The 27,669-nt window shown below is 36.5% G+C and overlaps 1 long non-coding RNA gene across 1 annotated transcript in view; it reads left to right on the forward strand.

The window, feature by feature from the left end:
- LOC309817760 overlaps positions 1-12,387 on the forward strand; it is a 35,049-nt gene extending 22,662 nt beyond the window's left edge. Inside the window, exon 3 of the long non-coding RNA XR_014296248.1 lies at positions 12,268-12,387. This is a non-coding gene — a long non-coding RNA (uncharacterized lncRNA). The remainder of the gene's footprint in view (positions 1-12,267) is intronic.
- The last annotated feature ends 15,282 nt before the right edge of the window (positions 12,388-27,669 follow it).

A 27,669-nucleotide genomic window follows, 5' to 3' on the forward strand; every position in this document is an offset into this window, starting at 1 on the left:
CTGACTGAAAGGGAAGCTGGCAAGATCAGGTTCTACAATGGGAGATGTTATTCTGCTACATAAGAAGGAAATTCCCCAAATGTAGGAAATTTTAGATTTTGGGAGCCAAAACTTAGTGATGAATAGCCACTAACCTGTCCACACAAAGAAGTGACGTTAGGGGGAAAAAATGTCATCATCCAGAAGGTCATCATATGTCAGAACAACTGGATGTGGAAATTTTCATGAATTCCTAGAAAATTGCACTGGGTAGTTGTTTAAGATGCAAGTTGCCTATCAAGCCACACTCACAATTTGCCTAGAACTTTCAATTTTATATATGGGTCTCCTTGACTGGAATGTAAACACTTAAAAGGGCATAGTCTAAGTTCATATGATTGTGTTCCTTTGCCTATTAGTGTAGGCATCTGCCCTGGAGGTGAAGCTCCAACTTCATGGTAGAAGTGGAACAGTGGAACAGCAATGAAAGCATAGTTGGTGGTACCTAAAATCAAACCATGGACAAGTTCAGCCTGGGAACCCTGAATGAGGTTTATGGTACATTCCCAGTTGATACCAGGAGGTTGTTATGAGTGACTCTGAGCTGGTAGAGGTAGCACAAAAGCCAGAATTTCAAAACAGAGTCAAGACCAACCATGGGGAAGCAGAGATAAAGTACAGGGATAGAGCCCTCCTAGTCCTCATAGTCATACAGGGATAAATTAATTCTACTGGACAGTATTATTCACAATTGGATCTTTTTCTTTAAGTGGATCTGGGTTTTTGTTGTGGTAAAATATATGTAACATAAGACTTGACACCTAAACCATTTCTACATGTACAGTTTGGTAGCGTTAAGTAACTTCACATTGCTAGGCAACCAATCTCCAGAACTTTTCATCATGCAAAACTAAAATTCTATACCCATTAAACAACTCCTCATTTTCCCCATATGCAAATCCTGGAACCCACGATTCCACTTTCTGTTTCTATGAATTTTACTACTTTCAAGTACTCCATACCAGTATTTGTCCTTTTATAACTAGATTATTTCACTTAATGTCTTTGAAGTTCATCCATGTTTTAGCATAATGTCAGAATTTTGTTCCTTTTTAAGATTGAATAAGAGTCGTTTTATGCACAGGCCACATTTTGTTTATTCACCTCTTGATGGACATTTGGGTTGTTTCCACATTTAGCTAATGTTAACAACAGTGATGTAAATGCTGCTGTGCAAGTATCTGCTTGATACCTGCTTTAAATTTTTTTATATATATAGCTAGGACCAGAATTGCTGGATCATGCTGTAATGCTGTGCTTAAATTTTGAGGAGAACCAAACTGTTTTCCATATTGGCTGCCCCATTTTGCATTCCCTCCAAGGATCCAGATTTCTTCACAATTTCCCCAAAGCTTATTTTCCATTAAAAATATATGTATCATAATAGCTATGAAGTGGTTTTCATTTGCATTTACCTAATGAATAATGATGTTGAGTCTCCTTTCACGTGCTTATTGTTCATGAGTGTATCTTATTTGGAGAAATCTCTATTACGCTCTTTACCCTTTTTTAAAATTGAGTTTTTGTTGTTGTTACTGTTGAATTATAGGAATTTTTTACATCTTTGGATATTAATCGCTTATCATATATATGAGTCATAGACATTTTCTCCCAATCTGTGGGTTGCCCTTTCACTCTGTTGATAGTACACTTGATACCAAAAAAATTTTAATTTTGTTGAAATTCAATTTATTTTTTTATTTTGCTCCCTGTGATTTGGTCACGTCAAAAAAAATTAGTGTCAGATCCAATATCATGAAGCTTCTCCTGATGTTTTCTTCCAAGAGTTTATATTTTAATGTCTTATATTTAGGTCTTTGATTCATTTTGAGTTAATTCTTGTATACAAGGGTCCAACTTCATTATTTTGCATACAGGTATTCATTCTCCCTGGCACCATTTCTGGAAAAGACTGTCTTCACCCACCAAATGTTCTTGGCATCCTGTAACTGGCTGGCTGTTCTACTTAATTGGTATTTTGCCTTTATGCCAGTATCATACTGTTTTGATTATTGTAGGTTTTAGCGTATTTGCAATGAAGCAGTACGAATCTTCCAACTTTGTTCTTCAATTATTTTGGCTATTTAGTATCCCTTGAGAATCCAGTTAAAATTTAGGATTGATTTTTCTATATCTGTAAAAAATTATTTTGAGATTTTGATAAGAATTGCATTAAATCTGTAGATTCTTTGGGTATGTTATAATATAACATTATATATATAATATATATTATATATATATAACATAATATAATAATGTTATAATTATCATTATAACATTATTGTCTTTTAATCCATGAATACAGTATGGCTTTATATTTATCTAGGTCTTATTTACTGTCTTTTAGCAACATTTTGTACTTTTTATCATACAAGTCTTTCCTCTCTTTGATTAAATTTATACCTAAGTATTTTATTCTTTTTGATGCTATTTTAAATGAAACTGTTTTCTTAATTTTCTTTTTGTTCATTACCAGAGTACCTAAATGCAATTGATTTTGAATGTGTGTGTTGATTTTGTATAATGAAAATTGGTAGAATTTGTTTATTAGCTCTAACTTTTTTTTTATGTCTGGGATCTTTAGGTTTTCTACATATAAGTTTACGTCATTAGTAAACAGAGATAATTTTACTGCTTCCTTTCCAATTTGGATAACTTTTATATTTATTTATTTATTTATTTTTGGCTGTGTTGGGTCTTCGTTTCTGCACGAGGGCTTTCTCCAGTTGCGGCGAGCGGGGGCCACTCTTCATCGTGGTGCGCGGGCCTCCCAATTTGGATAACTTTTATTTCTTTTTCTTGCCTAAATGTTGTGCCTTCAATTTTCAGTATAGTATTGAATGGAAGTGGTGAAAGTGGGCATTCTTAATCCTGATTTGATGGGAAATAATTTTAGTTTTTCTCCATGCAGTAAGAGAGATTACCTGTTATTGTTACTGAGGATCCCATGTAAGTGATGAGTATCTTCTTTCTTGCTGCTTTCAAAATTCTATATCTTTAGATTTAGACAATTTCATTACAACATGTTTTGGTTTGGGGTCTCTTTGAGTTTATCTTGCCTATGGTTTGTTGTGCTTCTTGACCATGTATATTCCTGTCATATTCAAATTAGGGAAGTTTTGTTCCACTACTCTTTCAAGATATTTTCTGCTCCTTTATCTCTCTTTTCTCCTTTAGGAACTCCTATAAAGTGTATGTTGATATGTTTGGTTGTGTCCTATAAGTACCGCAGACTTTGTTAATTCTTCCCCATTTTTTTTCCTGCTTATCAGATAGAATACTTTCATTGGGTTATCTTTAAGTTCACTAATCCTTTATTTTGCCTGATCAAATCTGATGTGGACACATCTATTCAGTATTTCACTTCAGGTCTTGTACTTTGCTGTCCCAGAATTTCTTTTTGGGTTTTTTTTTTAATATAATTTCTATCCCTTTATTTTCATTTTGCTTGGACATTATTTTCCCAATTTCCTTCAGTTCTTTTCCCATTGTTTCCTTAGCTCATTGGACCTACTTAAGACAACTGATTTAAGAGTGACATCAACTTTACGGAGGCATAAGATGTTCCTCTTTTTTTGTCCCCATCTTTACCAACAAAAATATGCTATCTGTCGATATCTGTCCATGAACAAAAAAAAGTGCATCCTTGAGAGATGTGAGATCCTCACCATACAACAAGGGACCCGGGAGGATTTTTTGCCCACCTGTGCATTGAGTTATAGGTAGATGGACTTTGATTCAACCTGTGGAGCATGGATGAGAGTGTAAACAAGTACCAGTCTTTCTTGGCCACAGTCTGGGAGTACCTGGAGAATACTGACTGGGTCAGTCCCCATGGACAAGAGAGCCTTTGTGGAAGTCCAGGCTCCCAGAGGAGAAATTTCAGCACTCTGTTGGAGGGGAATAAAAACAAGTTTTGGTGCATTGGAATGGGTAAGAAGAACAGCTTGACTTTGCCCACATCAATCCCTACAATAAGGGGGCACAGCTTAGGGCTAAATGAGACCCTCTCAGGCTGTTTTTTTCCTCAGAGGGTAAATGAAATTGTGGCTTCACAGCTCTGTGTGACTCTGCCAAATAAACTCATTTGTCTCTCACAGCATCCAGAGTTTTAAATTAGGGCCTCCATCACTGTGGGGAGGGAAAAGATTAGGAGAGCAGCAAAAAAGGCATTAAAGGGATACAATTTCTGCTCACTGTGCTATGGACTCCATCAGGAAGCCTAGTGCATGAGCCATTGGGAAAGCCTCACCTGTAGAAACCCTCAGCTGACCTATGGGAACCCTCAGCATCTCACATGACAAACTCACATTTTCCCTACTCTATGGCAGTATATCTGAGTGCCCTCCTGAGGGCATCAAGAGTGACATTTGGTCAAACTGGTAGGGAAAATATAGAATTGTCACTTTGTGCAGATGACAAGATTCTACATGTAGAAAACCCTAAAAACTTCACACAAAAACTACTAGAACTATAAATTCAACAAGGTAGCAGGAGACAAGATTAACTTACAGTAATCAGTTGCATTTCTTTAACAATAAAATATCAAAAAGTGAAAGTAAACAGACAATCCCTTTTAAAATGACATTAAAAAATAAAATACATAGAAATAAACCTCACCAAGGAGGTGAGAGACTTATATGCTAAGAACTACAAAACATTAATAAAGGAAATTGAAGATGATTCAAAGAAATAGAAAGATATCCCATGCTCTTGGATTGGAAGAATTAATATTGTTAAAAGTGGCCATACTACCCAAAGCAATATACAGATTTAATGCAATATCTATCAAAATACTCATGACATTTTTCACAGAACTATAACAAATATCATAAAATTTATATGGAACCATAAAAGTCCCAGTAGTGCCAAAAGAATCCTGAGGAAAGAGAACAAAGCAAGAGGTGACACCCTTTGACTTCAGACAATACTTCAAAGCTACAGTTATCAAAACAGCATAATTTTTGCACAAAAACAGCCATTTGAATCAAAGAACAGAGTAGAAAGCCCAGAAATAAGTTCACACACCTGTAGTCAATTAATCTTCAATAAAGGTGGCAAGAATAAACCATGGAAAAAATACATTCTCTTCAGCAAATGGTGTTGGGAAGGTATGACAGCTGCATGTAAATCAATGAAGATAAAACACACCATACACAAAAATAAACTCAAAATGGGTTAAAGACTTAAACATAAGAAATAACGCGATAAAACTCCTGGAAGAGAGCATAGGCAAAACATTATCATATGACATAAATCATATGAAAAGACAACCTACAGAATGGGAAAAAAATATTTGCAACTAGTGCAACCAATGGGGCTTAATCTCCAAAATATACAAACAGCTCATACAATTGAATAAAGAAAATAAAGAACCCAATCAAAAAATGGGCAGAAGACCTTAATAGACATCTTTCCAAAGAAGACATACAGATGGCCAGTATGCACATGGAAAGATGCTCAACAACACTATCAGAGAAATGCAAATCAAAACTACAATAAGGGATCACCTCACACCAGTCAGAATGGCCATCATCAAAAAATCTACAAACAGTAAATGCTGGAGAGGGTGTGGCATAAAGGGAACCCTCCTACACTGTTGATGGGAGTTTAAATTGGTGCAGTCACTATGGAGAACACTATGGAGGTTCCTTATAAAAGCAAAATACAGCTACCATATGATCCAGCAATCCCACTTCTGGGCATATACCCAGAGAAAAACATAATTTGAAAAAAAATACATGCACCCCAATGTTCATTACAGCACTATTTACAATAGCCAGGACATGGAAGCAACCTCAATGTCCATCAACAGAGGAATGGATAGGGACTTACCTGGTGGTCCAGCGGTTAAGAATCCACCTTCCAATGCAGGGGGCATGGGTTCAATCCCTGGTCAGGGAACTAAGACGCCACATGCCACAGGGCAACTACTGAGCCTGAGCGTCTCAACCACAGAGCCCATGTGCCGCAACTGGAGAGAAGCTCACATGCCACAACAAAGAGCTCGTGTGCTGCAACAAAAGATCCTATGTGCCTCAACTAAGATTTGATGTAGCAAAAAATAAAAATTAGGTAATTATTTTTTAATAAAAACAGATAAACAGGGCTTCCCTGGTGGTGCAGTGGTTGAGAGTCTGCCTGCTGATGCAGGGGACATGGGTTCATGCCCCAGTCTGGGAAGATCCCACATGCCACGGCTAGGCCCGTGAGCCATGGCCGCTGAGCCTGTGCGTCCGGAGCCTGTGCTCCGCAACGGGAGAGGCCATAGCAGTGAGAGGCCTGAGTACCGCAAAAAAAAAAAAACAAAAACCATAAAACAGATAAACAGATAAAGGAGATGTGGTATATATCTACAGTGGAATATAACTCAGCAATAAAAATGAACAAAATAATGCCATTTGCAGCAACATGGATGGACCTAGATATTGTCATATTGAGTGAAGTAAGTCAGACATAGCAAACCAAATATCATAAGATATCTCTTATATGTGGAATCTAGAAAAAGGGTAAAAATGAATTTATTTACAAAACAGAAGTAGAGTCAGGGATGTAAACAAAAATCCTACAGTGCAATGTTAAAATGGTATTCTTTTCATAAAACTTGTTAAGTTCTAATTTTTAGCTAAGGTTCCCAAATGATGTTTGTGCCTAATGCCAATTTTGGAAACATGAACACCACAAGGAAGCAAAACTTCCCCATCTCAGTATGTGATATCCCATATTTGATCAGTTATCTTGCCAGAGGTCATAATGCATCACACTTATCTAGAAGTTAGTTCTGTACTGCCTCAGTAGAAGCTTTCAAAAAAAGTAAAAAATTCCAAAGGGGTGGTGAGATTTCTGTGGCCTAAAGTCCTGTGGAACTTGGAAAAAGCACTCACAAGAACACCAAAATCAAAGAGACGCACTAGTTAGAGTTATTCTGTCTCCCACAATTTTTCTGAAACTAAACAAAAAAGGTTATACGGGCTTCCCTGGTGGCGCAGTGGTTGGGAGTCCGCCTGCCGATGCAGGGGACACGGGTTCCTGCCCCGGTCCGGGAGGATCCCACATGCCGCGGAGTGGCTGGGCTCGTGAGCCATGGCCGCTGGGCCTGTGCGTCCGGAGCCTGTGCTCCTCAGCGGGAGAGGCCGCGACAGTGAGAGGCCCGCGTACGGTAAAAAAAATTTAAAAAAAAAAGGTTATAAAGTGCAATATTCTGACTGATTTGATATTTGGACCAATGAGTAAGTTTTCTTTAAAGTCTGGAATCTGTGCAGTGGCATTTTCTGTAACACATCCAAAATTATGGTAAGACCTGCAGAACACCAAGAACATAACTCCATGTAAACCTTTGGGCAAAGAAAGACCATTCTCTAGGATAGCTACTACCAGCATAAAGCAGTGTCCCTAGGATGACCTCATTAAAAAACCTGCTTGAGGAGGTTGAATGCTGCCAAAAGAATTTACCTGAATATAGGCCCCATGCCCTCCCTCTCATAGAGCATTAACTAATTACAAATGTGAATCCTTTCTCTGCTGTGATGTTTCTGTACCTCCTACAACCCAGGAGTGTCTTTCTCAATGACCTGAAAGCCATTCCTCTGAAATGTAAGCATCAGGAAGGATAGGCCCAGAGATAAACCCATGCACATATGGTAAACTTATTTTTGATTTTGATAAATGTAAGGCCAGAAACTATCAAACGCTTACAGGAAAAAAAAGGCAGAACACTCTGTGACATAAATCACAACAAGATCTTTCTTTTACCCACCTCCTAGAAAAATGGAAATAAAAGCAAAAATAAACAAATGGGACCTAATGAAACTTAAAAGCTTTTGCACAGCAAAGGAAACCATAATCAAGACCAAAAGACAACCCTTAGAATGGGAGAAGATATTTGCAAATGAAACAACTGACAAAGGATTAATGTCCAAAATTTACAAGCAGCTCATGCAGCTCTATATCAAAAAAACAAACAACCCAATCCAAAATGGGCAGAAGATCTAAATAGACGTTTCTCCAAAGAAGATATACAGATTGCCAACAAACACATGAAAGAATGCTCAACATCATTAATCATTAGAGAAATGCAAATCAAAACTACAATGAGGGGCTTCCCTGGCGGCACAGTGGTTGAGAGGCCGCCTGCCGATGCAGGGGACGCAGGTACGTGCCCCGGTCTGGGAAGATCCCACATGCCGTGGAGTGGCTGGGCCCGTGAGCCATGGCCACTGAGCCTGCGCATCCGGAGCCTGTGCTCTGCAACAGGAGAGGCCACAACAGTGAGAGGGCCATGTACCGCAAAAAAAAAAAAAAAAAAAAGCTACAATGAGATATCATCTCACACCAGTCAGAATGGCCATCATCAAAAAATCTAGAAATAATAAATGCTGGATAGGGTGTGGAGAAAAGGGAACACTCTTGCACTGTTGGTAGGAATGTAAATTGATACAGCCACTATGGAGAACAGTATGGAGGTTCCTTAAAAAACTACAAATAGAACTACCATACGACCCAGCAATCCCACTACTGGGCATATACCCTGCGAAAACCATAATTCAAAAAGAGTCATGTACCAAAATGTTCATTGCAGCTCTATTTACAATAACCAGGACATGGAAGCAACCTAAGTGTCCATCAACAGGTGAATGGATAAAGAAGATGTGGCACATATATACAATGGTTTATTACTCAGCCATAAAAAGAAACGAAATTGAGTTATTTGTACTGAGATGGACGGACCTAGAGTCTGTCATACAGAGTGAAGTAAGTCAGAGAGAGAAAAACAAATACCGTGTGCTAACACATATATATGGAATCTAAAAAACTAAAGGTCGTGAAGAACCTAGGGGCAAGATGGGAATAAAGACACAGGCCTACTAGAGAATGGACTTGAGGATATAGGGAGGGGGAAGGGTAACCTGTGACAAAGTGTGAGAGTGACATGGACATATATACACTACCAAACGTAAAATAGATAGCTAGTGGGAAGCAGCCGCATAGCACAGGGAGATCAGCTTGGTGCTTTGTGACCACCTAGAGGGGTAGGATGGGGAGGGTGGGCGGCTGGGAAATGCAGGAGGGAAGAGATGTGGGAACATATGTATGTGTATAGCTGATTCGGTTTGTTGTGAAGCAGAAACTAACACACCATTGTGGGACAGTTATCCTCCAATAAAGATATTTTAAAAATAAAAAAAACTGCAAAAAAATACAATGGTGGAACAAGTATACAATAAATGTTCTCAAAGAAATAAATTTGAAAGGAGAATAGAGTCATGAGTTCCAAGAAAGAATGAATCCTACCAAGGCAAATTATATTCAGTTTAAGAAAATGTTTTGTTGGGGATCTCTGGTCGCACAGTAGTTAAGAATCCGCCTGCCAAGGCAGGGGAAATGGGTTTGAGCCCTGGTCCGGGAAGATCTCACATGCCACGGGCAACTAAGCCCATGCACCACAACTACTGAAGCTCACACGCCTAGAGCCCGTGTTCTGCAACATGGGAAGCCACTGCAATGAGAAGCCTGTGCACCGCAATGAAGAGTAGCACCTGCTTGCCACAACTAGAGAAAGCCTGTGTGCAGCAATGAAGACCCAAGGCAGCCAAAAATTAACTAATTCATTTTTTAAAAAAACTCTCATCAAAGTGGGTTTTGGGGCAACATATCTCAACATAATAAAGACCATATATGACAGACCCACAGCTAACATCATGTTCAAAAGTGAAAAGCTGAAAACTTTGTTTTTAAAATCAGGAACAAGACAAAGATGCCCACTCTGGCCACTTCTATTTAATGTAGTATTGGAAGTCCTAGCCACAGCAATCAAACTAGAAAAAAAAATAATAAAATGAATCCAAATTGGGAGGGAAGGAGTAATGCTGTCACTATTTGCAGATGACATGATACTAACATATAGAATACCTAAAGTCTCCACCAAAAAATGTGTATATTTTTATATATGTATATATGTATATATAATATGTTGTGTATATATACATATACATATTAGAACAAATAAATAAATTTGGTAAAGTTGCAGGATACAATATTAATACACAGAAATCTGGTGCTTTTCTATATACTAATAAGGAACCATCCAGAAAGAGAAAGCAAGAAAAAATCCTGTTTACAATCACATTAAAAAGAGTAAAATATCTGTGAATAAACTTAACTAAGGAATTGAAAAATCTATACTCTGTAACTATAAAACATTGATGAAGTAAAAACTGAAAATTATACAAAGAAATGGAAAGATATTGCATGTTCATGGATTGGAAGGATTAATATTGTTAAAATGTTTATATGACCCAAAGCAATCTACAGATTTAATGCAATCTCTAGTAAAATACCCAGGGCCTTTTTCACAGAACTAGAAAAATAATTTTATGAAATTTATGTGGAACCACATAAAACTCCCAGGTAGCCAAAATAATCTGGAGAAGAAGAGAAAAAAGTTGGAGGTATTACTCCCTGACTTCAGCCTGTACTACAAAGCTACAGTAATCAAAATGGTATGCTACTGGTACAAAAAACAGAAACAGAGTTGAAACACAATAGAGAGTCCAAAAATAAACCCACCCACTATGGTTAATTAATCTACAACAAAAGTGGCAAGAATATACAATGGAGAAAAGACAGTCTCTTCAATAAGTGGTGCTGGAAGAACTGGACAACTATATGTAAAAGAATAAAATTAGAACATTTTCTCATATGATATACAAAAATAAACTAAAAATAGATTAAAGACCTAAATGTAGGGCCGGAAACAATAAAACTCCTAGAAGAAAAGATAGGCAAAACACTCTTTGATAAAAATCATAGCAATATTTTTTGGATCTGTCTCCTAGAGCAAAGGAAACAAAAACAAAAATGAACAAATGAGACCTAATTAAACTTAGAAGCTTTTGCACAACAAAAGAAACCATTGACAAACAAAAAGACAATTGATGAAATGGGAGAAAATATTTCCAGTGATATGACTGATAAGGTGTTAATACCCAAAATATATAAACAGCTCATACAATTCAATAACTACATTAAAATAATTGGCAAAAGACCTAGGTAGACATTCCTCCAAAGAAGACATACAGATGGCCAACAGGCACATGAAAAGGTGCTCAACAACGGAAGTCTTCAGAGAAATGCAAATCAAAGCACAAGGAGATATTGCCTCACACCTGTCAGAATGGCTATCATCAAAAAGACCAGAAGTAGCAACAGTTGGCAAGGATGTGGGGAAGAGAACCCTCATGCATTATTGGCAGAAATGTATATTGGTTCATCCACTATGGAAAAGAGTATGGAGGTGCCTTGAAAAAATAAAAATAGCGCTACCATGTAACCCAGAAATTCTACCTCTGGAAATGAAAACACTAATTTGAAAAGTTTCATGGACCCCAATGTTCATAGCAGCTTTAAATACAACAGCCAAGTTATAGAAGAAACCTAAGTATCCACTGACAAATGAATGGGCAAAAAAGATATGGTATATACCACAGAATTCTACTCGAGCGAAAAATGAATGAAATATCGCCATTTGCATTAACATGGATGAGGCTGGAAAGTATTATGCTTAATGAAATAAGTCAAACAGAGAAAGATGAATACCGTGTGTTTTCACTTATATGTGGAATCTAAAAAACAAAAATAAAAGAATGAATGTAGTAAAACAGAAACAGACTCACAGATATTGAGGACAAACTAGTGATTACCTGTGGAAAAAGGGAAGTGGGCTGGGCAAGTAGAAGTAGGGTATAAGACTTACAAACTACTTAGCTACAAGATATATTGTACCGCACAGGTAATATAGCCAATCTTATAATATCTTTAAATGGAATATAACGTATAAAATTGTTGAATCTTTATGTAGTACACCTGCAACTAATTTAATATTGTAAAGCACCTATGCTTCAATTAAAAAACATTTTTAAAGGATACATTTAGTGTATTTTAAAAGGACATATTAAGTTAATAAATTAATTTTATAAAGGATGTTAATTAACTCCAAAAGTCAAATGGATATTAAATAATGGAGCAGGACTTGAACCAATATCTGTTTAACTGGATTGCCCCATTGCAGTTAAGAGTATCTCCCAATGACGTTAAAAATAGTTTAGTATAACCAAGCAAACTTGTGGTTGGCCATTACTGTCAATACTAGTATTAATTGCTTCTAATTGGCTGGTAGATTGTTTGATTGTTCCACTCATCAGTCACTGATGAACATTTCATTAAATACAGGTTCTACTGAGTCTGCGCTCTGGAGCCCGTGCTCCACAACAAGAGAAGCCACCACAATGAGAAACCCGTGCACTGTAGCGAAGACCCAACACAGCCAAAAATAAAATAAATAAATTTATTCTTTAAAAATACAGATTCTATCAACTGTGTTTTACATTCATGTAATGTTTGCATTACTTGTTTTACACAGTGCCTAAAATTTTGTTTTAAGTAAGTATTTGACAATGTTCAGTTGAAAATATTCTGCAAGTTATATTTTCCTATGTATAATATCTTTCCCTTCAAAGAGCCTAATGGAAACATACTGTGGTTTACAAACTCAGAATTTGTGTAACAAATAGGCAATATATTCATATGTAATTTTACTGTAACCAAGCTCAAGTCCATGGCATGTGATGACCCTTGAACATTTGAGGTTGATGGCACATGGCCAGGGGTATCAACCCTTTAAAATCCTCCCTTCTACTAAACAAAAAAATCTCACATGCCCTCCCCAGCCAGGATTACTCTGATACCAAAGTCAGACAAATATACCACTAGAAAAGAAAACTACAGACAAATATCCTTGATGAATATTGATGTAAAATCCTCAACAAAATACTAGCCAACTGAACTTACCAGCATGTTTAAAGAATTATATAAGGGCTTCCCTGTGGTGCAGTGGTTGAGAGTCCACCTGCCGATGCAGGGGACACGGGTTTGTGCCCCGGTCCGGGAAGATCCCATATGCCACGGAGCAGCTGGGCCCGTAAGCCATGGCCGCTGAGCCTGCGTGTCAGAGCCTGTGCTCTGCAACGAGAGAGGCCACAACAGTGAGAGGCCCGCGTACTGCAAAAAAAAAAAAAAAAAAAAAAAGAAGACATAACATGGCCAGGTGCATTTTACCTATTAATTGAACGGTAGTTCAGCATACAAAAATCAACCAATGTAACAAACCACAGGAATTGAATGAAGAGGGGGAAACACGATTGGTGCAGAAAAATTATTTGACAACACACAGTATCTTTTCAAGATAGATACTCAACAAAGCAGAAACAGCAAGGAAATCTCCCCAATAATAGAATGTTTATGGAATAAAACCAGAGCTAACATCATACTCAATGGTACAGAGTGAAATATTTCCCCCATATGATTAGGAACAAAATAATGTTTCATGCTTTTACCACTGCTACTCACATTGTACTGAAATTGCTAGGCAGAGCAATTAGGAAAGAAAAAGAAATTAATGGAATCCAAATTGGAAAAAAAAAAAACCCTCTATTTCTCTTTATTTAAAAAAAAATCAAAGAATTTACAAGAACATTAATTTAGCAAAATTTTGTGATACAAGATTTACACACAAAAACTCTGTAATTTTCACTGAGGGGAGGAGGAAGTGGGGAATTTCCATTCAATGGGTATAGAACTTCATTTTTACAAAATACAAAAAGTTCAGGAGATCTGTTGCACAAAAATGTAGTAAACAGTACTGGAGTGCATATATAAAATGGTTAAGATGGTACATTTTATGCTGTAAGTTTTTAAATTTTTTTAGAATTAAATTTGATAGCCATATTTTCTGCATGAGTTTTTAAATAATTTTACAGTTGTCTCTAAAATTATAGCATTATCTGATCTACCAATAAAAGTATATAAAGGAAATATTAAGGCATTTATATTTACAAGTGAGGAGAAGGAGAGTAAAAGGATGTAAGATTTCTATACCTCACTCAAAGTGGTAAGGTGTTGATACTACTAGACCATAATAAGTAACATATACACATCGTAATAACTAGAGCAATCAAAAAAGTATACAGAGAGATAAATTTTAAAACACTTAAACAAATGTAGAATTCTAAATATATTTCCTGTTATACCACAAAAAGACCCAAAATTGGAAAAAGAAAAGAAACAGACATAATGAACAGAACACAGTAAATGTAGAGTTTAATTTTTTTTAATAAATAATTGTGTATATATGTCAATCCCAATATCCCAGTTCATCCCACCACCACCCCCGCCACATTTTCCCCCCTTCGTATCCATACGTTTTTTTCTCTACATCTGTGTCTCTATTTCTGCCTTGCACTCTGGTTCATCTGTACCATTTTTCTAGATTCCACATATATATGTTAATATACAATATTTGTTTTCTCTTTCTGACTTACTTCACTCTGTGTGACAGTCTCTAGGTCCATCCACGTCTCTACAAATGACACAATTTCTATCCTTTATATGGCTGAGTAATATTCCATTGTATTTATGTACCACAACTTCTTTATCCATTCATCTGTTGATGGGCATTTAGTTTGCTTCCATGACCTAGTTATTGTAAATAGTGCTGCAATGAATATTGGAGTGCATGTTTCTCTTGAATTATGGTTTTCTCACGGTACATAGCCAGTAGTGGGATTGCTGGGTCACATGGTAGTTCTATTTGCAGTTTTTAAAGGAACCTCTGTACTGTTCTCAATAGTGGCTGCATCCATTTACATTCCCACCAGTAGTGCAAGAGGAATCCCTTTTCTCCACATCCTCTCCAGCGTTTGTTGTGTGTAGATTTTCTGATGATGCTCATTCTAACTGGTGTGAGGTGATACCTCACTGTAGTTTTGATTTGCATTTCTTTAATAATTAGTGATGTTGAGCATCTTTTCATGTGCCTCTTGGCCATCTGTATGTCTTCTTTGGAGAAATGTCTATTTAGGTCTTCTGCCCATATTTTGATTGGGTTGTGTGTTATTTTGCTATTGAGCTACATGAGCTATTTGTATATTTTGGAGATTAATCCTTTGTCAGTTGCTTCATTTGCAAATATTTTCTCCCATTCTGAGGTTGCCTTTTCATCTTGTTTATGATTTCCTTTGCTGTGCAAAAGCTTTTAAGTTTCATTAGGTCCCATTTGTTTATTTTTGTTTCATTTCCATTTCTCTAGGAGGTGGGTCAAAAAAGATCTTGCTGTGTTTTATGTCAAAGGTGTTTTCCTCTAAGAGTTTTATAGTGTCCGGTCTTACACTTAGGTCTTTAATCCATTTTGAGTTTATTTTTGTGTATGGTGTTAGGGAGTGTTATAATTTCATTCTTTTACATGTAGCTGTCCAGTCTTTCCAGCACCACTTATTGAAGAGACTGTCTTTTCTTCATTGTATATCCTTGCCTCCTTTGTCATAGATTAGTTGACCATAGGTGCATGGGTTTATCTCTGGGCTTTCTATCCTGTTCCATTGATCTATATTTCTGTTTTTGTGCCAGTACCATATTGTCTCGATTACTATAGCTTTGTAGTATAGTCTGAAGTCAGAGAACCTGATTCCTCCAGCTCCGGTTTTTTCCCTCAAGATTTCTTCAGCTATTCAGGGTCTGCATACAAATTTTAAGATTCTTGTTCTAGTCCTGTAAAAAATGTCATTGGTAATTTGATAGGGATTGCATTGAATCTGTAGATTGCTTTGGGTAGTATAGTCATTTTCACAATATTGATTCTTTCAATCCAAGAATATGGTGTATCTCTCCATCTGTTTGTGTCTTTTTTTTTTAACATTTTTATTGGAGTAAAATTGCTTTACAGTGTTGTGTTAGTTTCTGCTGTATAACAAAGTGAATCAGCTATACCTACACATATATCCCCATATCCCCTCCCTCTTGTGCCTCCCTCCCACCATCCCAATCCAAATCCTCTAGGTGGTCACAAAACACTGAGCTGGTCTCCCTGTGCTATGCAGCTGCTTCCGACTGCTATCTATTTTACCTTTTGTAGTGTATATATGAGTTTGTGTCACATTTGATTTCTTTCATCGGTGTCTTATAGTTTTCTGAGTACAGGTTTTTACCTTCTTAGATAGGTTTATTTCTAGGCATTTTATTCTTTTTGTTGCAGTGGTGAATGGGATTGTTACCTTAATTCCTCTTTCTGAATTTTCATCATTAGTGTATAGAAATGCAAGAGGTTTCTGTGCATTAATTTTGTATCCTGCAACTTTACCAAATTCACTGATTCTGGTAGTTTTCTGGTGGCATCTTTAGAATTCTCGATGTATAGTATCATATCTTCAAAGAGTGACAGTTTTACTTCTTCTTTTCTAATTTGTATTCCTTTCATTTCTTTTTATTCTATGATTGCCATGGCTAGGACTTCCAAAACTATGTTGAATAATAGTGGCGAGAGTGGACATCCTTGTCTTGTTTCTGATCTTAGAGGAAATGCTTTCGGTTTTTCACCATTGAGAATGATGTTTGCTGTGGGCTTGTCATATATGGCCTTTATGATGTTGATGTAGGTTCCCTCTATGCCCACTTCCTGGAAAGTTTTTATCATAAATGGGTGTTGAATTTTGTCAAAAGTCTTTTTCTGCATCTACTGAGATGATCATATGGTTTTTATTCTTCAATTTGGCAATAGGGTGTATCACATTGATTGAATTGCATATACTGAAGAAGCCTTGCATCCCTGGGATAAATCCCACTTGATCATGGTGTATGAACCTTTTAACGTATTGTTGGATTTTGTTTGCTAGTATTCTATTGAGGATTTTTTCATCTATATTCATCAGTGATATTGGTCTGTAATTTTCTTTTTTGTAGTATCTCTGTGTGGTTTTGGTGTCAGGGTGATGGTGGCCACGTAGAATGAGTTTGGGAGTGTTCCTCCCTCTGCAGTTTTTTGGAAGAGTTTGAGAAGGATGGGTGTTAGCTCTTCTCTAAGTGTTTGATAGAATTCACCTGTGAAGCCATCTGGTCCTGGACATTTGTATCTTGGAAGATTTTTAATCATGTTTTCAATTTCATTACTTGTGATTGGTCTGTTCACATTTTCTATTTCTTTCTGGTGCAGTCTTGGAAGGCTATACGTTTCTAAGAATTTGTCCATTTCTTCCAGATTGTCCATTTTATTGTCATAGAGTTGCTTGTATCTTCTGATGCTTTGTATTTCTGTAGTGTCTGTTGTAACTTCTCCTTATTCAATTGTAATTTTATTGATTTAGTCCTCTCTCTCTTTTTTTTTGATGAGTCTGGCTAAAGATCTATCAATTTTGTTTATATTCTCAAAGAATCAGCTTTTCATTTTTTGATCTTTGCTATTGTTTCCTTTGTTTCTATTTCATTTATTTCTGCTTTCATCTTTATGTTTTCTTTCCTCCTACTAACTTGGGTTTTGTTTGTTCTTCTTTCTCTAGTTCCTTTAGGTGTAAAGTTAGATTGTTTATTTGAGATTTTTCTTGTTTCTTGAGATAGGCTTGTATAGCTATAAACTTCCCTTTTAGAACTGCTTTTGCTGCATCCCATAGGTTTTGGATCATCATGTTTTCACTGTAATTTGGCCCTAGATATTTTTTTATTTCCTCTTTGATTTCTTCAGTGACCTCTTGATTGTTTAGTAATGTATTTAGTAATGTATTGTTTACAATACATTGTTACAACACATTGTTACAATACATTGTTAATGTATTGTTCATGTGTTTGCATTTTTTACGTTTCTCCCCTATAATTGATTTCTAATCTCATAGCGTGTTCAGAAAACCACAGGCTTGACTTGTGACCCAAGATGTGATCTATCCTGGTGAATGTTCCGTGTGCATTGAGAAGAAAGTGTAATCTGCTGTTTTTGGTTGGAATGTCCTGTAATTATCCATTAAATTTATCCAGTCTATTGTGTCATTTAAAGTTTGTGTTTCCTTATTAATTTCCTGTCTGGATGATCTGTCCATTGGTGTAAGTGAGGTGTTAAAGTTCTCCACTATTATTGGGTTACTGTCTATTTCCTGTTTTATAGCTATTAGCAATTGCCTTATGTATTGAGATGCTCCTATGTTGGGTGCATATATATTTGTAATTGTTATATCTTCTTCTTGATTGATCCCTTGATCATTATGTAGGGTTCTTCCTTGTGTCTTGTAACATTCTTTATTTTAAAGTCTATTTTATCTGATATCAGTATGCTACTCCAGCTTTCTTTTGATTTCCATTTGCATGGAATATCTTCTCCATCCCCCCACTTTCAGTCTGTATGTGTCCCTAGGTCTGAAGTGGGTCTCTTGTAGACAGCATATATATGGGTCTTGTTTTTGTATCCATTCAGTGAGCCTGTGTCTTTGGGTTGGAACATTTAATCCATTCACATTTAAGGTAATTATTGATATGTATGTTCCTATTACCTTTTTCTTAATTGTTAGGGATTTGTTTTTGTAGGTCCTTTTCTCCTCTTGTATTTCCCACTTATAGAAGTTCCTTTAACATTTGTTGTAGAGCTGGTTTTGTGGTGCTGAATTGTCCAAGCTTTTGCTTGTCTGTTAAGCTTTTGATTTCTCCGTTGAATCTGAATGAGACCCTTGCCAGGCAGAGTAATCTTGGTTGTAAGTTCTTCCCTTTCATCACTTTAATTATATCATGCCACTCCCTTCTGGCTTGTAGAGTTTCTGCTGAGAAATCAGCTCTTAACCTTATGGGAGTTCCCTTGTATGAGATTTGTTATTTTTCCCTTGTTGCTTTTAATAAGTGTTCTTTGTCTTTAATTTTTTTTTAATTTGATTACACTGTGTCTCAGCATGTTTCTCCTTGGGTTTAACCTGTCTGGAACTCTCTGTGCTTCTTGGACTTGAGTGGCTATTTCCTTTCTCTTGTTAGGGAAGTTTTCAACTATAATCTCTTCAAATATTTTCTTAGGTCCTTTCTCTCTCTCTTCTCCTCCTGGTACCCCTATAATGCAAATGTTGTTGCATTTAATGTTGTCCTAGAGGTCTCTTAGGCTGTCTTCATTTCTTTTAATTCTTTTTTCTTTATTGTGTCCTGTGGCATTGAATTCCACCATTCTCTCTTCTAGTTCACTTATCCATTCTTCTGCCTCAGTTATTCTGCTATTGAGTCCTCCTGGTGTATTTTTCATTTCAGTTATTATATTTCTGTTTGTTTGTTCTTTAATTCTTCTAGGTCTTTGTTAACTATTACTTGCATCTTCTCAATCTTTGCTTCCATTCTTTTTCCGAGGTCCTGGATCATCTTTACTATCATTATTCTGAATTCTTTTTCAGAATAAGGTTGCCTATCTCCACTTTGTTTTTCTGGGGTTTTATCTTGTTCCTTCATCTGATATATAGTCCTATGGCTTTTCATCTTGTCTATCTTTCTGTGAATGTGGTTTTCATTCCACAGGCTGCAGAATTGTAGTTCTTCTTGCTTCTGCTGTCTGCCTTCTGGTGGATGAGGTTATCTAAGAGGCTTGTTCAAGTTCCAGACGGGAGGGACTGGTGGTGGGTAGAGCTGAGTGTTGCTCTGGTGGCCAGAGCTCAGTAAAACTTTAATCCGCTTGAATGCTGATGGATGGGGCTAGGTTCCCTCCCTGTTGTTTGTTTGGCCTGAGGTGACCTAGCACTGGAGGCTACCTCTTTGGTGGGGCTAATGGCAGACTCTGGGAGGGCTCATGACAAGGAATAGTTCCAAGAACTTCTGCTGCCAGTGTCCTTGTCCTTGTGGTGAGCCACGGCCACCACCCGCCTCTGCAGGAGACCCTCCAACACTAGCAGGTAGGTCTGGTTCAGTCTCCTATGGGGTCACTGCTCCTTCCCCCTGGGTCCTAATGTTCACAGTACTTTGTGTGTGCCCCCCAAGAGTGGAGTCTCCACTCACTCCAGTACTGTTGAAGTCCTACAATCAAATCCTGCCAGCATTCAAAGTCTGATTCTCTAGGAATTCCTCTTCCCATTGCCGGACCCCTGCGGGGGAAGACTGACATGGGGCCAGAACCTTCACTCCAGTGGGTGGACTTCTGTGGTACAAGTGTTCTCCAGTTTGTGAGTCACCCACCCAGCAGGTATGGGATTTGATTTTATTGTGATTGTGCCCCATGACCATCTCATTATGGCTTTTCCTCTGTCCTTGGATCTGAGGTATCTATTTTGGTGAGTTCCAGTGTCTTCCTATCAATGATTGTTCAGCAGTTAGTTGTGATTGCAGTGCTCTTGCAAGAGGGAGTCAGTAAAGGTAGACTTTTAAAACTCAGTTATATTTCTACACAAAATAAACAATCTAAAAATGATATTAATAATTCAATTTACAGTGTTATCAAAAAGTACTTAGCAAAAACTTTAAACAGTAGTGCAAGATGTGCACACTCAAACCTTGGTGAAGAGAATTAGAGAAAACCTAAATAAATGCAGACATTTGTGTTCACTGATTGGTACAACTAATATTGTTAAGGTGGCAATATCCCTCAAAGCCAATGACAGATTCAATGCAATCTTTATCAAAATCTCACCAACATTTTTTGCAGAATGGAAAAGCTTAACCTCAGATTTATAGGAAATTGTAAGTTATTGCAAATAATCGAAAAAATCTTGAAAGAGAAAAAAATTGGAAGACTTGCATTATTGGTTTCAAAAATTACTACAAGTCTACAACAATCAAGACAGTGTAGTACTGACATAAGGATAGACATATAGACCAATTAAGTTGAATTGACAGTCCCCCCTAAAACCCCTCTGTCTATAAAGTCAGATAATTTTTTTTTAAGGTCAGATAATTTTTGATGTGCATCAAAACCACTTAATGGGGAAAGAAATGTTTCCACAGATGGTTCTGGGACAATTGGATATCCACATGCAGAAGAATGAGGTAGTACTTCTATATCACAGCATATATAAAATTAATACAAAATGGGTTAAAAAAAAAACCTAAATACAACAGCTACAACTATAGAATTTTGAATAAAACATAAGAGTAAATTTGGCCTTGGATTTGGCAATAAATTCTTAGATATGACACCAAAAATAGGATAAACTCAAAGAGAGCTTCCTTTATAAAGGTCAGTAATTTCACTGAATGAATATTCCATGTTTTGTTTATTTATGGACATTTTGCTTTCATTTCTTAGCTGTTGTGAATAATGCTGCTATGAATATATATGTACTAATATCTGTGCTCATTTACATTTAACGTAATTACTGGTGAGTGACTGTCATTTTGCCCTTTGTTTCTTATATTTCATATAGATTTTTGCCCCTCATATCCTACATTATGTGTTCTTTTGTGTTTAGTGGGTTTATGTAGTTAAACCTTATAATTCCTTTCTCATTTCCTTTTATATATCCTAATGGTATTTTTGTAGTTAGTATGGTCATTACATTTAGCTTCCTAAAATTATGATACTCTAATAAGAACTTATACAAGCTTAACTTCAATAATAAACAAAACTCTCCTCCTACTCAACTTTGTCTGCACCCTCTTTCAGTTGATGTTGTAAAATGACAATTTTATACATTGTGAGTCCAAAAACATAGACTAATAATTTTACCTTTTATGCATTCAAATCATATAGAAGACAATGGGGATTTACAAAGTTACAGTATAATACTAGATGTACTAAAATTGTCCAGAGAAACTGAAACAAATATATGATATTTGTTGTCCACTGTCTCTGGACTCCAAGTTTTCATATGAAAAAAATCTGCTGATCTTATTAGGACCTCTTACGTATGTAAAAGGAGATTATAGGAATTGGTTTTTGTAGTTATGGAGGCCTAGACAGCCCACAATCTGTGATCTGCAAGCAAAACAAGAAAAGCTGGTGATATAATTCAGACCAAGTCCAAAGGACTGAAAATTGGGGGCCAATGGTATAAATCCTGGTCTCAGTTCAAAAGCCCAAGAACTGGGAACACTGATATCCAATGGCAGGAGAAAAGATAGATGTCTCTTCAAAGGAAGAAAGAGCAAATTCATTCTTTCTGCACATTTTGTTCTACTTAAACCCTCAACGGATTGGATAATGCCCACTCATATTGGTGACAGTGATCATCTTTGCTGAGTCTATTGATGGAAAGGATAATCTTTTCCAGAGACACCTTATAGGCACATCCAGAAATAATGTTTTGCCAGCTATGTTGGCATCCCTTAGTCCAGTGAAGTTGACACATGAAATTGAGCATTAAATAGCTTTTGTAATTGTCCATGTATTTGCCTTTACCAGAGATTACATACTATAGTACTACATGGAAGAACCTTGAAGAGATAATGATAAGTGAAATAAGCCAATCACATACACACACACACACACACACATACACACACACATTAACCCAAACTATATTTTATTCATCTGAGGTACTTAGTATAGTAAAATTCTTAAAGATAGAGAGTAAAATGTTGGTTGTCAAGGGTTGGCAGGAGAAAGGATGTACTTTTTTTTTAAAGGACACAGAGTCTCAGTTTTGTAAGATTAAAAAGTTCTAGAGATAGATAGTTGTGATGTAAATACACTCAATGCTTCAGGGCTGAATACTTAAAAATTATTAAAGTGGAGAATTTCATGGTTTGCATGTTTTACAACTGTGTATGTGAATGTATGATGTCACCAAGATGGCAGACTAGGAAGCTCCAAGCCTCACCTCACCTCACCCCACAGAAATACAAAACACAACAGACTGAGTAAATAGCTTTTATGAGCTTTAGAAACCAGTTAATGATCTGCAGACACTAAACTAATGCCCCGTGAAGAAAAAGACACATTCAAATGTACAGAATTTTGTGAAGTTTTTCTCACCTATGCCCAAACCTTTCCTCAGTATGGCATGGTCAGGAGGAAGCCACCAAATCACCTGTTCCTCCCTTTGGATAGAGGGAAAAAATTGAGCTTATTTGCAAGGTTCTGGAATGTTGAATTCAAAGGACTGGATTCTGTTTCACACAATTCAGAGCACTGACAAGAATGATGGCATAGTTTAGAAATCAGGTTGGAGTCACTGAAAGCAATAGAAATGCCACAGTGCAGGACACTTGCAGGAACACTGCAGAACTAGAGGGGCAGAGGAATAAAAGACAACATATAAGATGAGAAAAAGCAAGAATGAGACTGTTATGGAGTTTAAGATATTTAAAACAGCTGGGTATATAGTAAGAAGTACATTCACAGTTGTAAGGGAGACACATGCCCAGAAAAGGCCTCAAGGGACATTAAGCCTTCACACCTGGCTGATTAGCAAAGATCTTCCTCTGAATGGAGAGACTCAGCAAATTCTGGGAATAGTGGGGTTTTTTTCAAATGGCCACATTGTTGCAAAAGATCAGAGGGCATACAATGAAATAAGAAATATGATGCATTCAAAGAAATCATATAAATCTCCAGAAAGTGATCCTAAAGAAACACAGGCTATGTATTTAGCAGACAAAGATTTTACAACAACTTTCTTAAATATGCTAAAAGAGGTAAAGTATAACATGGACAGGAACTAACAGACATTGGGAAAACAATATACTGAAACTTGTGTGATGCAGTACTAAGCAGGAGGTTTATAGCAATAAACTCTCACATTAAAAAAGAAAGATCTCAAATCAGAAACATAACTCTCCATTTCTAGTAATTAGAACAAAATAACCCAAAAGTTAGCAAAAGGAAGAAACAAATATTACAGTAGAAATAAATGAAATGTAGATTAAAAAACTAGAACCAAGGAAACTATGAATTAACTTTTTTTAAAAGAAAGACAAAATTGGCAAATCCTTAGTTAGACTAATTTTAAAAGATATGACTCAAATAAGCACCAGAAATGAGACATTAAAACTGATGCCACAGATCTAAAAGGGATTATAAGAAGCTACTATAAACAATTATAAGCCAATAAAATGAGTAATGAATCAGGAATGAATAAAAAAATGTGAACAGACCTGTAACTAGTAAAGAGATTGAATTAGTAATCAAAAACTTCCCAACAAAGAAAAGCACAGGACTAGATGGTTTTATAATAGAATTCTACTGAACATTTAAAGAAGATTTATACCATTCCTAATAAAATAAATTCAAAAAAATTGAAGGAAGGAATACTTCCAAACTTATTCTAAGAAGCCAGATTTACCATGATACCAAAGGCCAGAAAAAATACTACAATATTGATACAAAAATACTTAACAAAATACTAGCAAAGCAAATTTAATAACATTAAAAGGCTTAGCCAACATAATAAAATGGGATCAGTTCCTGGAATTCAAGGTAGTTCAACATACAAAAATCAATATAATATACCACATTAACAGGATATAGGACAAAAACCACATGACCATCTTAATTGAAGCAGAGGCATTTAACAAAATTTGACACCCTCATATGAAAAACACAGTCAACAAACTAGGAATAGAAAGAAACTACCTCAACATAATTAAGGACACATATGAAAAGTCCACTACTAACATAACATTATATTCAGTGATGAAAAACTAACGTTTTCTTCTAAAGTAAGGAACAATTTAGAAACCTACTCTAGGCAAGAAAAATAATATTAGGCACCCAACTGGAAATGAAAAAAAAAATTCTCAAATTATGTCATCTTAGATGTAGTAAACCCCAACAATTCCACACACAAAAAATGTGTTAGACTACTAAACAAATTAGACAAAGTAGCAGGATACAAAAAGAATGCTCAAAAAATTCATGACATTTTAATATACTAACAATAAACAATTTGAAGAGGAATTTGAGAAAATCCAAATAGCATAAAACATTCTTAGAAATAAACTTAACTGAGGAGTCAAAATTTGTATAATGAAAACTACAAAACCTTGCTGAAAAACACTGAAGTTACAAATAAATAGAAAGACATCCTACGTTCATGTATAGGAAGGCTTAATATTTTTAAGTGTCCATTTTACCCAGAGAGATCTACAGATTAAATTGAGTATTTCTCTAAATCTCAATGACATTTTGTAGAAATAGAAAGAAAATCTAAAATTCATATGAAATCTCAAAAAACACCGAGTAATCAAAACAATTTTGAAAAATAATATCACAACTGATTTCAAAGTGTATTATATATCTATAATAATCAACACAGGACAGGTACCAGCATAAAGACAGAAATAAAATAAAGAGCCCAGAAATAAACCCTCCTGTATATGGTTCAATAATCTTCAGTAGTGGTGCCACAGCTACCCAATGGGAAAAAGAGGTCTCTTAAACAAGAGAGAGTGTAAAGAAAACTTGATGCTCACATGCAGAAGAAGTAGACACTTAATTTCTATTTTACACAAAAATGTACTAAAAATTTAATGATCAAATGTAAGTCCTGAGACTATACAACTCCTGAAAGAAACATACGGTAAGACCTTCATAATCTAATGTTGAATTTGTCAGTGAATTCTTGGATACAACATTAAAAGCACAGGCAAGAAAAGCAAAACTAGATAGTTGGTACTTGATTATACTTAAAATCTGCACAGCAAAGGAAATAATCACCAGAGTGAAAAGGCAACTTCAAGAATGGAGAAAGTATTGGCAAACCATGTATCTGGTTAATAATAAGAATATATTTTAAAACTCTAAAAACTCAACAAGTAAACAAATAAGGTGGCATTACAATACACAAAGGATTTGAATAGATATTCCTCCAAAGAAGATATAAAAATGACCAGTAAGCATATGACAAGATGCTCAAAATCACTAATCATCAGGGAAAGGTAAATCAAACTAAAAATAAGTTATTACCTCATATACATTAGGATAGCCACTAGTTTAAAAAATAGTGTAGGATAGGATGTGGAAAATTGGAACTCTTTTGCATTATTGGTAAGACTATAAAGTGGTAAAGCCATTTTGGAAAACAACAAGTAGTTAAATATTAAAAATAGAATGACCTTGTGATCCAGCAATCCTACTTCTGGCATATGTACATATTTTTTTAAAACGGAAATCCTATCATGTGCAATAACATGGAGGGAACTTGAGGACATTATGCTATGTGAAATAAGCCAAAAAGATGGCTGTCTACAGGCCAGGAAGCCAACTCACCCTTTATCTCAGACTTTGAGTCCCCAAACTACGAGAAAAACAAACTTCTGTTATTTATGCTACCCAGTCCATGGTATTTTGTTATGGCCTGAGTTGACTAAGACCAGAAGTATGATTAGCTCCTTGCTATATACCACACACACTATCTCAAGAGCGTGGCCTGCATATTTAAAACTAAGACTATAGTATCAGCCCTGGCAAGGCATTTGGAGCACTACTTGCCTCTTTTCAGTAGAAGGTAAAGATTACCTCCTTGATAACACCCTGAGGTGCATCCAGGAATGGAAAATTGGAACATGTCCTGCATCTTCTGGTCAGGTTTGAGTACGTGTGTATCCGTGTATAAAATCAGCTTCCCTGTCAGCACCACAGAAACTCTGTCTGCAGTAGTATTAGAGTACCACCAGCATCATCTGGAAGTACAGAAGATGAACTATCCACAGTTCAAGAATTACTATCCCAGCATGCAAATTGGGTCAGTATTTTTTCAGAGGGAAGAGAAAATTAACTCCCAGCTCAGCCCCACCAACATATGCAAGGGAATTGGAGAAATGCATATATCTTACTGGCATCAGTTTTCATGCTCAGAACTGCAAACACTGTCCCAGCATTTGGACTGAACACAACATGGATCATCTAGATTGGATATGAAGATCAACTCCCCAGTATAACCTGATGACATTATCCTGAGAGGGAAACTGAAGCACCACTGGCATCTTTTAAGAGTGGTGATACATGAACAGCTCCCTGTTGTAAACAGAGGACAGTGTCTTCATTGGGACTACAGTACCATGTACATTGTGTGAGTTAAAGGTGGAAGATCAGCTCTTAGCACAAACTCATAAACATTATTTATTGTAGCAGGGGAAATTAAGGATTACCTTTATGTGCTGAAGGGTGTTTGAAACATCAACTCTCTGCTCAGGCCCACAGACACAATTCCAACTAGAAATTAAAGTGCCAGTGCATCTAGGATGCATCTGAAGAATCAGTTCTCCACTCAGATCCATACATACACCTTACCAGCAAGCAGAAGTGGAGAAACACCTGTACTTTTTGAAGGTGTCGGTGAAGAAGTTATCTCCTTGCTCTGAACAGCAGAGAACTATGCAGTCAGTGGAATTAGTGAGCCAGCTGAAGTTTCCAGGTTGGATGGAGTAGATGTGGGAGAGGGTATACTACCATCTTCCCTCTCTAACTTGAAGACACTATGCTACGAGGGCAGTTGAAGCATGGCCTTCAACTTTTGTGAAAGGGGGGATGGGAGCTCAATTTACCTCTCAGTAAACAGATGCTATCCTGGCAGGATAGAGAACTGCCTTCATCTTTAGGGGAGGGGAGAAATTCAGCTCCCCTCTCTGACTCTCAGACCCTATCTATATGACACTATATGTCAGGGAAATTGGAGCACTGCCTGCATCCTCTGGTGGGGGTCAGGTGCGGGTTGTATGTTCATCTCTCCTCTAAGCACTGCAGATAATTTTTGTGAGTTGGAATTGTAACAGTGCCTGCAAACCTGGTGGTGGTGGAATGGAAAATCGTTCCCTGCTCAGTCTCTTAGATACCCCTGCAAGGGTACGGAAACATTGCCTGTACCTTCCTGCTGACAGATGAATATTAGCTCCCTGTTATATTTGCAGACAGTCTTCTGACAACAC

This window comes from Grampus griseus, assembly GCF_964374135.1.
Source record: "Grampus griseus genome assembly, chromosome: Y".
NCBI lineage: Eukaryota > Metazoa > Chordata > Mammalia > Artiodactyla > Delphinidae > Grampus > Grampus griseus.